Here is a 17,351-nt window from a genome sequence, read left to right as displayed (position 1 = left end):
TTCGGCTAAAGCTAACTTTGAGCCGCAAGGTTCATTTTTTTAAAAATATCTAGTTTTTTGGATAAAGCTAACTTCGAGCCATAAGGTTTGTTTTCTTTACATGTCCGTGTTGGGTTTTGTGTTTTGTGTTTTGTAGGGAAAAAAGAGCTTTCTCAAGGCAAGCACGCAAACCAAGGCCCCCACCCCCCCCCCCCCCCCCCCCTCTCTCTCTCTCTCTCAAATTTTTTGTATAGATCAATTAGTTCAAAGCTATTTTAAGAGAGTAGAGGTCTTGGGTTCAAGTCTCCATTTTGTGGGGGCGGATTTTTTCATTTCCGCACATTCGCGCACTTTGCCGGCAACTTCAACAATTTTTTTTCAAAAAGCCATAACTTATTCATCCGAAAGCCTTTTTCAGAGCCGTTTTTTTTAAAACAGCCTAATTTTTCGAGATCTATCCATTGGAACACTTACTTTTAGCATCTTTAGCTTCAGTGTTTTTAAAAAAAAATGGAAAGTCCATGCCAAGTCATTCTTGACAGCACTAACTACTTCCAATGGATAGCCTACATGGAAGATTTACTTAGAAGTAAAGGTCTCTACAGAATAGCCACAGGCCAAGAGAAGAAACCAAAAGATGAAGACAAGGCTGCAAAATGGGAAAATAGACAAGATCAAGCACGTGGTTTGATAGGGATGTCTATTTCTCCTGATCTTAGATTCCATATTGCAGAACTTGAAACTCCTCATGAAGCATTGGAACAAATCACTAAAGTTTTTGGGATTAAAAATGAAATTAGAGCCCATCAACTTGAAAATGAGTTGCTTACATTGGATCCTAATAATTTTTCTTGCATTGAAGATTTCTTGTCCAAATTCAAGACCCTTAGATATCTCTTGGAAGGTGTTAAGGTTAAGAAAGAAGATAGTAACCTTATTTATTCCATCCTTACTAAGTTGGGACCAGCCTACTCTGTATTTGTTTCCACCTTCCATTCTACAAGGGAAGCTTTCATTTGTCAAGGAAAAGACTACAAGGCCCCTTCCTTTGACTCTTTTTGTGATTCTTTAATAAGAGAACAAGAAAAACTCTTACACCTTGGTCTTCTTAATCTTGGAAACTCTTCCAAGAAAGCGTTAGCCGCCCAGCAGCAACCAAATTCAAAGAATCCTAAGAAGTCATATCCTAAAAAGAATGGTCCTAAACCAAACAAGGGTCCTAAGCAAACTCAACCTCAAAATGGAAGATCATTTCAGCAAAATGATAGGACCAATAAAAACAAATGGAAGAAGACTGATAGACATTGTAACTTTTGTAATCGAGATGGCCACTTAGAATCTAAATGCTTTAAGAAGATGGAAGCCTTGGAAGCCGCAATGAAGAAACATAACATCCATGTGGAGCATTCTTCAACTTCAACTTCAACTTCATCTTCAGGAATGGCCTTTATGCATGTCGTTGTCAATCATCTCAATCTGGTTATGCATTAAATGTATCTTCTTCTTCTCATTCTCATGAATGGCTCATTGATTCTCGAGTCTCTTATCACATGGCCAAAAACAAAGCCATGTTTTCTTCTTTAAATGATTGTAACACCAAAAATATATATGTTGGTGATGATAGATCTCTTAATGTTGTAGGGACTGGAACTGTTCATCTAGACAATGGTCAGTTTAATGATGTATTATGTGTTCCAACCTTATCCTGCAACCTTCTATCTGTATATCAGATAACTCATTCAGGTGAAGGTAAAATTGTTGAATTTTCACCTCATGATGTTGTAATCAAGGATCTAAGAGATCCTAAACAGATTCTAGCTACTGGTATTGCTGATGATTCCACAAGGTTGTATAAGTTTCACAACTTTGGGTCATCAAATCTTCCCTCAGTATTTGTTGCTCATAATGATGAAGTGAGCAAACTTTGGCATGAGCGATTTGGTCACTTAAACTATCGCTCCCTTCAGCATCTATGTAAAGAAAATATGGTGACAGGTCTTCCTATGGTATCTTGCAGAGATGGTATTTGTTCCGGATGTGTACTCGGAAAACATCATCGGGACAGTTTTGAAAAACGTGCCTCTTGGCACGCCTCAGCCCCTTTACAGCTTGTGCACAGTGATTTATGTGGTCCACTTCCTGTTGCTTCATTCTCTGGCTGCAATTATTTCTTAACTTTCATTGATGATTTCTCCAGACGCACTTGGGTATACTTCTTAAAACTCAAGAGCGAAGTATTTAACACATTTTTGGCCTTCAAAGCCTTTGTTGAAAAACAATCTGGACATCATATTCTTAAGCTAAGAACTGATAATGGTGGAGAATATGTTAAAAACACATTCATCAACTTTTGCACTGAAAATAGAATTCAAATGCAACATATTGTTCCATACACTCCACAACAAAATGGTGTAGCTGAAAGGAAAAATCGTACCTTAAAGGAAATGGCTAATTGTATGCTGCAATCTAAAGGACTCAGTCTTAGTTTTTGGGCCGAAGCAATTAATTATGCAAATTATATAATCAATCGCACTCCTACTAAGGTTCTAAAGAATATCACTCCAGAAGAAGCTTGGAGTTCCATTAAACCAGATGTAAGTCACTTTCGTGTTTTTGGAAGTGAAGCATGGGCCCATATTCCAGATGAAAAGCATAAAGCTTTAGAACCTAAGAGTGAGAAATGTACTTTTGTTGGATATTCTGAAGATGTAAAAGATTATATACTTATTCCATTTAAGTCCAAAAAAGTTATCATTAGAAGAGATGTAAAATTTGATGAAAATAAATCGGCCTGCGAGCCTAGTCCGGCGGATGTGCCACCTCTTCCTATCTCTTCTACTTTTGAAAACATTTCTTCTTCAGATGATGAAAGTGAGGATGATAATCCTCCCCCACCTTCTCAGGATCCTCAACTTCCAAGATGGGTCCGTGCTACTCGGGATGCAGCAGGTGATCTTGCCGGTGATCCTACAGATCAGCGACGTACACGTTCTTAGTTTGAAAGAGCCTCTTCTTTACTGGCTCAAGCTCCAGTAAATCATGATCCTGACACTTTTGCAGAAGCTTCAGGCCATCCACATTGGGAAGCAGCTATGAATGAAGAATATCATTCATTGTTGGCAAATGATACATGGGATCTTGTTCCTCTACCAAAGGGACGCAAACTTGTTAGATGTAAATGGGTTTACAGAACCAAGTATGGACCAGATGGGAAAGTTGATAAACATAAAGCTCGTCTTGTTGCTAAGGGATTTTCACAGGTTGAAGGCATTGACTACACTGAAACCTTCTCCCCTGTTGCCAAAATGAACTCTATCCGCCTTGTTCTTTCCCTTGCTGCCTCTTTAAAATGGGAAATCCATCAGATGGATGTTAAATCTGCCTTCTTGCATGGGGACTTGCATGAAGAAATCTATATGGAACAACCCATTGGCTTCATCCAAACAGACTCCAGCCTTGTATGTCGACTTAAGAAATCTCTTTATGGTCTCAAGCAAGCTCCTCGGGCTTGGTATGCCAAAATGGATAGCTTTATTTTAGAATCTGGCTTTTCTAGGTGTTATTCTGACAATACTGTCTACACCAAGAAAGTGGGAAACTCTCTTATCATCCTTGTTCTTTATGTTGATGATCTTATTCTTACTGGTAGTGATCCCAACCTTATAAACCATGTGAAGTCCAGCCTTAAAAAGAAATTTGAAATGACAGACTTAGGACACTTACACTATTTTCTCGGTCTTCAAGTCTTGCAATCCAAGGAGGGTATTTCCCTTTCCCAGTCCAAGTATGCTTGTGATATTCTTCGTCATTTTCACATGGAAGACTATAAGCCAACCCCTTCTCCCTTTCAGTCTGGAGTCAAACTTTCAGTCTCTTGTACTTCTCCTGAAGTTGATGCTACCTTATACCGTCAACTTGTAGGAAAACTCTTGTATTTAACCCATACTCGTCCTGACCTTTCCTTTGTTGTTGGCCTTGTTGCTCGTTTTATGCAAAACCCCCGTGAAAGTCATTGGAAAGCAACTAAAAGAATACTTCGTTATGTTCGAGGTACAGTACAGTTTGGGATTCATTACAGTGCCAAAGCAGCTCCTCTATTAGTTGGTTTCACTGATTCTGATTGGGCTTGTGACCCTGATGATCGGAAGTCTACTGCCGGTTATGTCTTCACTCTTGGTTCAGGACCTATTACATGGGCTTGTAAGAAATAGGCTGCCATTTCTCTTTCGTCAGCAGAAGCAGAGTATCGTGGTGTCATGGAAGCTAGTAAGGAAGCCTTGTGGCTTCGTCAGATCCTATCAGAGTTTGGCTTTGAGTAGCAGCATCCAACCACACTTTGGTGTGATAATCAAAGTGCCATTCAGCTATGCCAAGATCCAGTCCAGCATCAGCGCAGCAAACACATTGAACTACACATGCACTTCATCAGAAAGCTCATTCATGACCATGTTCTTGAAGTGCAATATTGTTCAACAGATGATCAGGTTGCAGACATCTTCACAAAGGCTCTCACAGAGGCGAAGTTCACTAAACTTCGATATATGCTTGGAGTTCAGGAAGTTGTCACTAAGGGGGGATAGGCTCTAGTGCCTCCTTCCTTCTCCTATTGTGTCATATTTGTAAATCCTTCAATCCTATCCCAAGTTGTTCTTAAGGGGGGATGTTAGGATATTCCGACACATAGGAAATAGTTAAGTTCAACTTGGTCTAGTATAGAGTTAGGTATAGAGTTAGGTAAAGTGTGTTTCTTTACCGTTGTACATTTTGTAACTTACAATCTGACGGTCACGATATGTAGTGATCTGACGGTTCACTCTCTCCTCGGTATTACCGACACTTGATCCATGGCTTGACACCCGATTGGTCCATGAGTTCTATTTAAAGCGCATGGAGGGTCATTGTTCGGGTAATCCGTGCATGAGAGAAGCTTATGTAAATTTTCATTCTTTGATTAATAAATTGCCTGTAGTAGCCACGTTGGCATAGGCCGTGGACTGTTTCCCTCTTTGAGGGTTTTAACCACGTCAAAAATACTGGTGTATTGATCTGTGATCTGGTTGTGAGCGGTGTCCTTTTGTTGTTCTTTCTGAGGAACTTACCCTGTAAATTCCTACAAAACTAACTATATGAGTAGCATCACTATTTTTAGTTCAAGAAATAAAGTGAGCCATTTTAGAAAACATATATATAACCACAAAAATAGAGTCATGGTCCTTTTGAGTTTTTGTTAGTCCTAAATTAAAATCCATACTTACAAAATCCCAAGGCCTTTTAGGAATTGGTAATGGAGTGTATAATCCAATGTTTTGACTCCTCCCTTTAGCATATTGACAAATTCGACAATTTCTCATGAATTCATGCACATTTTCTCTATTGACAGTGCTAGACCTGCCAACATGTCAAGGGGATATCCCCATTTAGAAGTCCCAATTAGACCTCAAACTATTTGGTGTAGGAGTCCCAACAGTGGGTCGTAAAGCAACGCCTCAACCGCGATGTCGCACAGACGTAAGTAAGATAACTCTGTCAGTAGCAAGGGTGTGACCGCTGCAGTGAGTCAAGGAAGGTGTATGAGTGGTTCTAACACATGGGGGTTGAGATGAGTGCATCCCTTGGCAACCTGTAACATTACTCAGTTGGGAAGGGAACACACGAGCGAAGATGCATCACAAGCTGGAAAGCAGGTCAGCTGGCAACCAAAGTGATGGTTAAACCAACAGTACATCTGCAAAAAGATTCATATAATTGCATACAAAACAGTTCATACACAACTACGTAAGTTAAAAAACATATGTTGCTATAGCAACTAGAACAGTCCAACTACAATAAAAACATATGCATGAAAACGTGTTGACTATTATTATATAAAGAAGTATAAGCTCTAATCACACAATACATCGATATAAACCTACTAGCCCCAACAGTGGAATGTTACAACCACATCCACTTGCTCCTCCAAAGAGATGTACTAGCTCTGTGTAGTGGAGAAGCTAAGGCACGTTACAACACTGTCCAAGCTCTCTCCAAGATAGTCTTATTGGAAGCATGGCTGACCAAAATCCTTTACAATGAGTTATGAGGTTCTATTTATAGAAATGGGTGGGGTGACCCTTGACATTTCCATTTGTGACAGTTCATCTTCCCTCATCACTCTTCATCTACTCTATGACTATTACATCCAACTATTGACACTTTAACTTGCACTTGAAATGACGTTACATTACAATACACATGTGCTCATGTGAGACGAAATGGCTTGAGCAAGCCATGCAAGATATCACTGAAACTCGGTCCGTTGAGGTGATACCAACTCTTTCACATGCTTATGATGGTGAAGGTGGTGTGCTAATGCCAAGCTTGGTTGTCTGTCATGGTGTGCATGCACCCCATGGTGACATCTTGCTTAAGCGAACTCTTCCCTCCATTGCATCTGGTGTGTTATCACTCAGGTTGTTCCCAAAAGTTGTAAGAAAGGGAATACGGCCGAGGTAACCACAAAACAATCTTTTAGATACAGATTCTAGCCAATCCTTATCTAGAGAGGGCTCTCTCTTTATGATTTAGTTTTGTTTTGAAAGGTATTAGGCCAGTTATGAAGTTCAAGGGTTTTGTTTTGAGTTTGGGTGGTAAGATTCAATAGAACAGTGAGGCAAAACTGAAGAGTTCAGTCCATTGGGCATGATGGAGTCAAAGAAGATGGCTTTCTGGATTTGGTTTCTAACAAAGGATGGCATCACAGAGCAAGGTAGTCAAAAATGGAACAATTAACGGCTGGAATAAGATGGAATGGGCTTAAATGGATGAAGGGAAGTTAAGAATCCTTCAACATATTGAAAGAGGGAAAATGGATGCTTACCGACAAAGAGCAGTTAAGAATTCTTTATCAAATAAACACATGAAAGAATCAGGAAACATGAGCAATTAAGAATTCATTATTTATACTAATTCTAAAGAAAAACACAGAGAATAATAAAGATTGAAAATAGAGTGCAATTAAACAAATTCTGAATTAATCTTTCTCTTTATCATTCAGATCATGAAACATAGATGATATAGTAAACAAAAAAAACTGTAAAGCATAAGATATAAGGGACTTATTGATACAGAGTTTGATTCAAGAATTCTGTGACAAGTCCTTTGCATCAATTCTTCATCCAGTAGGCCAGACAACAGTTTGTTTCCAACAACTCTTTATTCCAAAGTTCAGTATTACAGCAAAGTCTAAGAAATCTACACACACCCAACCTCTTCAAAACTCTGATGAAGGGGGTATTTATACAACAAAATATCTCATAAAGGCTATGAGATAATATCTAGATTTTAACCTAAAGTAATTTACAAGTAACATAGAAGCGGCTAACTTATGTTGTGTTGGAGGCTGGCTCTTTAGGGTTCGGCTTGCAGCTGTCCTGCAGTAGCTTTGTGCCGACTGTTTGTCTTAACTACTCTTTAATTCTAATTTGCTTCCTTTGTCGGCTCTGATACTCTTTAATTCTGATTTGATTTGCTTTTAATTCTGCACTGATACTCTTTAATGTGTTTTGACTTATGCTCACCACTATCCTGCAACAAATAGAACTGCAACGTGTCCTCTGAGTACCTTTCCTCTGGTAAATCATGTCTCTGATGGTCCACTGGATAGGGCAGCAAGTATCCCTGTATATCTTCATTTCTATCTTCTGCAAGCTCGGAAGTCCCTCGGTGCTGGTTCAATTGTGTTAAAGAGGAAGAAAATGTACTGTCCAAGTTGAATAGCAGGCTACGGAGCTTGCGCTGTAGCTTTTCTGATGAAGAGGCGGTCAGAAAGATGGAGCTGAGTCAGTCGATTTTTGTGCCCGGAACACAGTTTACAACAAAAATATAATAAAAATGACTCTTTTCCCCTTTATTCGACAAAAAGAATTTTTTGCGGGAAATTTTGGTTTTAAGGACGGATGATGTAAGCATGATGTTAGCGAGGGGTATGAGACAGATGATGTGGCAGTGACGTGGCAGGTGACATTAGCAAATGACAGCTGACGTCAGCGGATGACGTCAGTAGGGGGAGGGCGGTAAATGGTTTTTCCCGCACCGCTTTTGGGCTTGGGCGGTTTCAGGTGGAGGGGCAGCGAACATAGCGGGCGGGCGACGCGTGTCCATGGTATGGGGCCAAAACCACCGTTTCCCCAGGAGTTAAACAGCGGAAAAAAGATGGGTTGCGAAATGGTTATCAGCCTTCCGATGGTGGAGTGGAAATCGGACGGTGGGTGCTCTGCAGAGATGGCGGAGGTTTAAAAAACGCGGGATCGATGTAATAAATGTTAATAAATTATATCGGGCATGTTTTGATTGGTTATCGGGGTGATTGGTTATTAATTAACATGGGGTTAATTAATCCCATGGTTTTTCACATGGTGGGTTATTAATCGGTTCCAAATAAACCATTAATTCCCATTTGAAACAGTGATATACAGTTATAGTTAACCGGGGCGGGATACATATTTTTTTTGGGTTTTTAATATATTAATATAATACGGGAAAGGGTTTATTTCGGGATTTACATAATAAAAGTTAGGAAATTAATATGATTTATGAAATGGGAAGCACTAAGTGATAAACTTAGGCTAAAGGGAAAAAGAGTTTATATGCGGAATGTAGCCATTTTCCTAAGTTCAACAAAGTTTTACTTAGGCAAATGTTATGAAATGAAATGAGTTTTTAAGAGGGATATTAAGCAGATCTTAATATCTTTGGGGGGAGATTAGTAAGTGATGGGGGAGAAGTGTGAAGGGGAGTTAGTCATGCAATCTACCTCGCTTGAGCTGCTCCAAAAAATAGCTGCCATGGCACTTGTGATAGAGATAAGATTAACACATTTTAGAGACAAAACCTATCACAAGTCTCATTCTGCAACAACAATCTACTTACCCAGCCTACTTCACCTAGCATCTTTTCTTCTCTTTCTTTGGGTGCACTTAGACTGGCAAACCCTTTTCAACTTTTCTTTTCTTTACATGGCTAGCCTACCTAAGTCTGCACTTATTTCTTCCAAGGGCTCAGATTAAACTGTTGAGCTCCTTTGCTTCTCTACCTATCTACTTATCTGCCAAGATTAAATAGTTTGGACAGATTTGTATTCTCTATGTCTAAAACATGAAATTCAAACATGAGCTGGCCAAGATTAAGATGTTTGACCATTCATCAAATGTGGCAAAAAGGTTTCAACAAGCTGTACATGATGCTTTATTTACAAAAAAATGAAATAGTAGTGGCATTTGGACTTGCAGACTTTCCTGGTCTATTTTTATTTGGGGTTCATTTCTTTTCATTTTTTCTTTTGACCATTTATTTTTTTCACCCTTTGATTTTTCTTTTAGGGTATACCCTCTTTACATTTTTTACATTTTTTTTTTTTTGATAATATGGAAACCTTTACAGCAAGGAAAGGTATGAACATATTACAGAGTTCAACTAGTCAATCATGAAATATGACACCTATAACTATAGGAGTATAACACTGGCTCCACTTGGGGATGGCTTTCCCTGGTGGAAAGTCAAGAATAGCAAGTTAGATGGCCTTATGAATAACTTTTACTGTGCTCTGAAATCTTCCTTTGCTGATTGCTTTATTTGTATATATGACAGCACACTTGTGGAGCTTAGGGCCTTCTCTTCGGGCTTCAACTGCAGCAAGTTACTATCCAATCCAAACTGTGACATTATTAAGGATATAGTATGTACATGTTAGAGTCAAAAATATATCAAAAAATTGGATCGAAGTAATGTTTCAGCCTACGACCATTCACTGGTCCTTCTTCTTTTTCTGTACCATCCAGGCTCTTCAAAAAGTAAGTATTGTTCCCTTGCAATGCATGGATGATGAATGGCCCTTTCCATAGGAAGTCAAACTTCCCATGTTTTCTTTTTATTTTCTCTCCTGGATTCCCACCTTAAAACTTGGTCATTTGGGTAGGAACTTTTAGCCTTAGTCTTTTTTATCAAAATCTTCTTAATCTTTTCCTACACAACTATGAGATCTGGCCTGAAACAAAAAAGTGCTGCAACTTTCAAACCAAATTAGTAAATCATCAAGATCTTGGATTCAAACATTTAAGGATTTATTTTGTAATCTACTGACAACTGAATCTAAAACAAACTAAAATCCTACCTACTTTACTCTAATCAGCTTTCTGACTGTTGGTTAGGTAAAATGAAACAACCAATGCAACCACTTAAGCATTATATACATCAGTGACCTTTGTTGCTTGTGTTTGATGGTGTTTAAAATTGAGATCTTGCAATCAAATTTGGCTTTGTTAAACTTTGAGAAGATAAGGAAATTCCTGATCTCCCTTGCTGAATCTAGAAACTGTACAAAAGGATCCTGCAAAATATATACACTATTCTTGAGCTGATTCAAACAACAACTGTACAAATGTCCTGGATAGCCTACCTGCCATGGAATTGAGAAATCACTTTTGTCTTTATCACCATGTATGTTTTCAACTATTCTTTGTGGTGATATTTTTACAGATTGTAATGTCTGTCTTGTAAAACCATTATCATCTTGATTTTGACTCTCACAGTCTATTAATGGAGAAGAATTTTGATTTCTTTCATCATTCAACCTGTCAACTGATGGATTAGAAATAACTTGGAAGGATTGTTGCAACTTATTACTTATAGGTTGAAATGGAACTTCACAGATTTCTACAAGCTTCTCCTCTTTTTCTTTAAAAGTTTTACATGATTCAAAATAGAGAGGTAGGGAATCACCTTGGAAGATTTGATCATTCATTCCTGCTTCCGAGTTTTCTTCTGCAACCTGACATTCAATGTCATTTTGGGGCTGCACATCTGGATATGATATGTTTTGAACAAAGAATTGATTGCCCTCTAGATGGTTAATATCAAGACTAGTTGACATTTGATTTCTAATTGCATGATAGTTATCTCTGATAAACTGAAAAGAATCAAAACAAAATGGTAAATTTCCTTTACTAATTTCAAAATTTTCTACACTTTCCTCCTCATTCTCATTGCTACAATGAACAAGTTGATCACTACTTTCAAGCTATCAAACTTGAATTTCCTTATTCCCCAAATTAGCTTCTGATTCCTCTGCAAGGTTAATTTGGATTCGAGAAACATAATCATCATCATATTGATCATATTTGGGTGAATCATCAGAAGAAGCCATGTTGTCAAGTGCACACATCAGATCAGGAGATTGCTCCCCCACATATTGCTCTATGAATCTATCTTCTAATCTATGGTAGATCGAGTTGGTAGGAATTTGTTCATGAATATCAACCCTTTCCTCTTGTGAAACAAATGTGTCATGATGATTTTGAACAAAACATTCAACTTTCATTGTGATCTTCTGCATCATTTCCTCTGCTTTCTTTATCAAAATGTCAAGTTTTTCCTCTTTTTCTATTTTCGATTTCTCTTTTCTAATTTTCAGATTGACCTCTACATCTACTGCCATGTTCTGCATATGTTCCATAGTGGAGGGGTTTCTTTCTCTCAGATGAAATTTCATCACTGAATCAAATGCTCTTGGGTAATGCAATAGAGCTGAATTAGGGGGAGGTTTTACATTTAATGGTATTGAATGATAGATTTGATTGAATCTGTCTGAAAATTGTTGTACTGTTTCATCTGGATGTCTTTTTAACTGATTATATTCTTCTATGATCATGAGGAGATTGACTTTGATTATCCATCTATCAAGGAAGAGTTTGAGAAACTGCTCAAGATTTGAGATGCTTGCCTCATGCAAGGTTTTGAACCAACTCCTGACTTTGCCTTGCAAAGAAAGAGCTAAAAGCCTAATATTAACATCATCTTCATCCACTTCAAATAAGTTAAGCTAATCTTCAAAAGCTTGGATATGTTTTTCGGCAGTGACACCATTCTCTCCATCAAGTATAGGGAGATACTTGGGATAATCGTTAGGGAAAGCATGGAGTGTAGGAGGCAAAATGAGTGGTTTATACCTATTAGAAACTTTATGATGTACCGGAATATGTTCAGGGATTGGATGATTGGTCTTGATTTTTGGGTTCTCCTTAATTAAAAAATGATCTTCAGAATTAGAACACTGTTGTTCAAATGAGGAAGGAGACTTTTCATCTACATTTTTGGAAGGAAAAAAATAAAAATTTAATCTAAAGTCATCTCTAAAATACAATATACATTGAAAAATCTTATCAATGAGAAAGAACATAATGTCTTGGATAACAATCCAAAACAAAAGCCTGATATTTTCATACAGTTCTTTCAGGTTCATTCCTCCAGTGGAGTCTTGATTGTGAAATTGATATGGAGTCGCTAGGTGGATGATTTTAACCATTGTGTGTCTGATCCCTGTCCACCATCATAGATCAGATCTAAACCTGTAAAACAGTTCTGAAGAGAAGGTTTAGTTCTCCAGGAGACCAAATTTTTTGAGTTTTTATGATTATTTCGATTTTTATTTTTATTTTTTTTTATTTTTCAAAACAAATTTTATGATTTCTTTAAGAGGCTTCAGATATGATATTTAAACTTTCTTAAAGATTTTATTTGACAAGAGGAACTGATCAAGTATTTGAAACCAACTGTTCAAACCATAAGCTAGACCAGAGATAGACTGAAGTAGCATTTATTTACTTCTGCAATTGCAAGACAAAAGCAGTTTCAAAGGCTACTTGACTAACTTCAGGCTCCATTTGTAGCTTATACAGAAAATAGTAGCAACAAACAATTATTCAGATCCCCAGTGGAGTCGCCAATGATGTTATCACTCAGGTTGTTCCCAAAAGTTGTAAGAAAGGGAATAAGGCCGAGGTAACCACAGACCAATCTTTTAGATACAGATTCTAGCCAATCCGTATCCAGAGAGAGATCTCTCTTTATGATTTACCTTTGTTTTGAAAGGTATTAGGCAAGTTATGAAGTTCAATGGTTTTGTTTTGAGTTTGGGTGGTGAGATTTAATAGAACAGTGAGGCAAAACTGAAGAGTTCAGTCCATTGGGCATGATGGAGTCAAAGAAGATGGTTTTCTGGATTTGGTTTCTAATAGAGGATGGCATCACAGAGCAAGGTAGTCAAACATGGAACAATTAACGGCTGGAATCAGATGGAATGGGCTCAAATGGATGAAGGGCAATTAAGAATCCTTCAACATATTGAAAGAGGGAAAATGGATGCTTACCGACAAAGAGAAGTTAAGAATTCTTTATCAAATAAACACATGAAAGAATCAAGAAATATGAGCAATTAAGAATTCATTATTTATACTAATTCTGAAGAAAAACACAAAGAATAATAAAGATTGAAAACAGAGTGTAGTTAAACAAATTCTGAATTAATCTTTCTCTTTATCATTCAGATCATGAAACATAGATGATATAGTAAACAAGAAAAATTGTAAAACATAAGATATAGGAGACTTATTGATCCGGAGTTTGATTCAAGAATTCTGTGACAAGTCCTCTGCATCAATTCTTCATCCAGTAGGCTAGACAATAGTTTGTTTCCAATAGCTCTTTATTCCAAAGTTCAGTATTACAACAAATTCTAAGACATCTACACACACCCAACCTCTTCAAAACTCTGATGAAGGGGGTATTTATACAACAAAATATGTACAACAAAATATCTCATAAAGGCTATGAGATAATATCAAGATTTTAACCTAAAGTAATTTACAAGTAACTGTTGTGGTAAAAACACAACCCCCCATTTTTGACTTGCTTAACTCAAATAATGGGGACCCTTTCTATAAAATTTTTGGCTAAGCACCTTTTGAATTTTTATTTAGTTGATTACCCTACGCTTTTGTTAATTTTTCATTTTCTTTAGATTCTTGTTTTGATTGCTTTGATAGAATCGATTTTTTTTATAACGCTTCCCATTGATGCTTGTTTCGCCTCATTTGGTCAACTGGTTTGAAAATGGCACTCTTTTGAAAGTCTGATTATTTATGTAGCCTGGGTTGAAATTGCATAAAATGTACAATATTGCATTTTGTAAATAAATTAGTTCAATAACTCATTCATTTTAAATATTAACCCATAGTGTGTTTTTACTAACATTTTTCCATTTTTAGTTATGCAGCCAAATCATTAATTATCGAGATTTTAAGAAATTCACTCCGATGTCTAAATCAATTATTAATCTCGAAAATCCAAACATTCAAGTGGCTGTAGTTTATTTTTCATTTATTTTCCAAGTGGCTGTAGTTTAGTTAATTTCATAACTAAATTTCATTAAAATAAAATCAAAATAAAACATTAATTTTATATATTAAATTTCAAAATAATTAAATTAATTATTATATAAAATATAATTAATTTAATTAAATTAAAATTTAATATATAAAATTAATATATATAAAATAAAATTAATCGCGTCGGGACTTTTTTTATCGCATCGCAAGTTTGGTTCGCAACATATTTTAAAAGCCATAAGCCACCCCCCGATGCGATATCGGGTCACAAGTTTATTCGCAACATATTTTAAATCTCATAAGCCACCCCGATGCGATATATCGCATCGGGATTTCGCATTATATTAAAAGCCCAACACCAAACTCTAGATTTGCCGATGCGATAGCAAACGATGGTTTACCCTAAGTCTCATGAAAAGGTTTGATATTTGTTTTTTAGCATACGTTTTCATATTTGTTTTTGAAATCACTCACGTATGAGTGAAGTGTATTAAGATGAGTTAGGTTAGTATATATTAGTATAATATATTAAAGTAAATATTTAATATTTTAAAATTAATTAATATATATTATTTAATTAATAGATTTTAAATTAATCATATTAATTAATTCATAACATTTAATTAATTTGATTGATTTAAAGTTAAATATCATTTAGATTAATATTAATTAGTTTTTGATTAGATTAAATTTGTTTATAAATAATTAATTATATATTAGTTAGTTAGATTAATATTAATTAATAATTAGTTTAATTTATAATTAACAATTAATTTAGAATTCTAATTTAGGATTTAATTTTTAATGAGAATTTTGATTTTTTTTAGCCCAGCAACAGAATTTCCAGATTCATGCCAGATTTGACTCATCAACTTTGGAAGCTCATAGAATGAGTTTTACTTGGCCAAATGAGGCCCAGGACGGCTCATTGGAAAGATAAAATCAAGGAGAATATTTCTGAGGAGATTTCATTGACAGATTTGGTCATTTATTGGGTCAAAAATCAGGCAGAAGATCAAGCTCCGAATTTTGAAAACAAAATCATTTTTCTGAGTTTTATTTTCATTGGTCCAGGCCTCTTCTAATTGCAGATTCACTCGTCAATGATATTCTTGGCCAATTAAATCATCCCAGGCATCAAAAGAGAATTTATATTTTATAGAATTTGATTGGATTTGATTTAAATGCCAGCAATGCCATGTTGATTTTATTGTTGCATTTTAATTTATTTTGATTTCTTTTTGCAGGAAAACAGTGGAAGAAATATGAAGAAAAGGATCTCAATCAATAAGAATGCTCCAGCAATTGGATTTGGCAGATTTCTCTTCACCAAACTTTTCTCTCAAGAATTCCTTCACCAATAGTATAAGTAATAGATTGCAAAATGGAATAAGGGGCTGCTCTCCTCTGCAATGCTAGACTTCTAAAAGCACTACTGTAATAGGAATTTAGAGTTGTAGGAGAGAGGAGAGAAAATCTCAGATCTGGGGATTATTGAGGATTTTTCCTTTGTATCTTGAATTATGTATGAGGGGCAGAGTTTTCACTATTGTGACTTTAGCTTTAAAGGCAGAAGTTCAAGCAATGTAAAGGACTGTTGGAGACCAAGATCAGATAAATGGATGCAATAAATTGGTATTTTTAATACTACTGTTTTAAATATCAGTTTCATTTTTATGGTAACAGGAATGTGTCATTTTATTCATGTTTGTGCATTATTGTCAATATGGGTAGTTTGTCTCAATTTTGTTATCATGTATCTCTATTCTTATGAGTTAATTTCTCATTTCTGAGTAACTATTTACTCAGAAATCTGCCTTATTAAAACTGATTTATTGAGTGGTAATATGTTGTGAACTATTTCCACATATTATTGTTTAGTTATTGGATTTGCTGATTTGATAATCAATATCATTTATGTGAACTACTTCTTGAGTGTTGTTGGTTTATTATTTCAGTTAAAAGGTCTCAATAGGATGTGTTTTGATATCCATAATATCAGTTAATTGAACTACTTCATTAACTTGATATTCATTATAAACAAGACATATCTAAATCCCAATACTTTAATTATATTGCTCTTAGTTGGGTTAGATCTATATCTGCCTAATTAAGATAGGATTTAGATTAGTTTCTTTTGCTTGCATCATAGAATAAGCTTGCATTTAGAGTAAATTCTACATTCTTTTAAGTCCTCTCCTCAAAGAGGCAAAACTTTAGTTGTGGCTTGGCTGAACCCAAATCAGCTTAAGGGTCATTCTCTTGCCTGATCAGCAAGAAGAAGTGATCTGATGTCCCTGTCTATTGGTAGTTAAAGATACATTATAAACCAATAGCAATAGGGAGAAGGTAACTGGACCTAGTTGAACAGTTGGAGCCATCACACCAAACGGAAAAGGAGCTGCTTTAAGGTCCGGACCGGGTGGTTATCCCCAAATGTTGTTGCAGCGATTTTCAAGGCATTAACATTTTTGGCGCTAGAAGGAGGGCCTGAGAAATTTGTCTATTGGAGTGTTTTCAATTTTAACATTTTGTTTATGGCTCCTCTTAAACTTCCAATATGGAGTTGTATCCATGGACGTGCATCCTCCAATACTCCACCCGAAGTGGTAAGACTCTTGTCTCAGGTAAAATTCAATGGTAAGAGAAATTCTTCTGCTTTTAACCATGTCTTTCAATTTATTCAAAATATGTCAAATTACGATTTTCAAGGAATTGATGAAGGCATTTTATGCAGAATTTTTACTCTCACATTTGCGGCAAAAGCTAGAAGTTGGTGTAGAACTCTTCCAGTTGCTTCAATACACAGCTGGGATCAATTTGTTACAATTTTCATTTGTAAATTTGACGGCTATAATTATGAACAGGTATGTGAAGAAATTGAATATCTACGTAGGTTTGAAAATGAGTCTGTTAATGATTTTAATATTCGATTTCATTTGAATTGCTTAAGATTTAAAGATGAAGATAAACCTACGGAAGAAGAATCATTAGATTGGTTTGAATATATTTGTTCTCTTCCAACCATTCCCAATCCATATGAAATCAATTCGAGCTTTGTCCCATCCCCTTCTAATATAAATGAGAATTCCAATATGGATGTGCAAATAAATGGTGATGAAGTGGTTTCACAAAGCTTGGAAAATATTTCCATTCAAATGCAAGAAGACAACA

The sequence above is a fragment of the Pinus tabuliformis genome, chromosome 2_2, assembly GCF_031772625.1.
Source record: "Pinus tabuliformis cultivar Carrire ecotype Pingquan chromosome 2_2, CPIR1, whole genome shotgun sequence".
NCBI classification, from domain to species: Eukaryota; Viridiplantae; Streptophyta; class Pinopsida; order Pinales; family Pinaceae; genus Pinus; species Pinus tabuliformis.
This window is presented reverse-complemented; position numbering follows the sequence as displayed.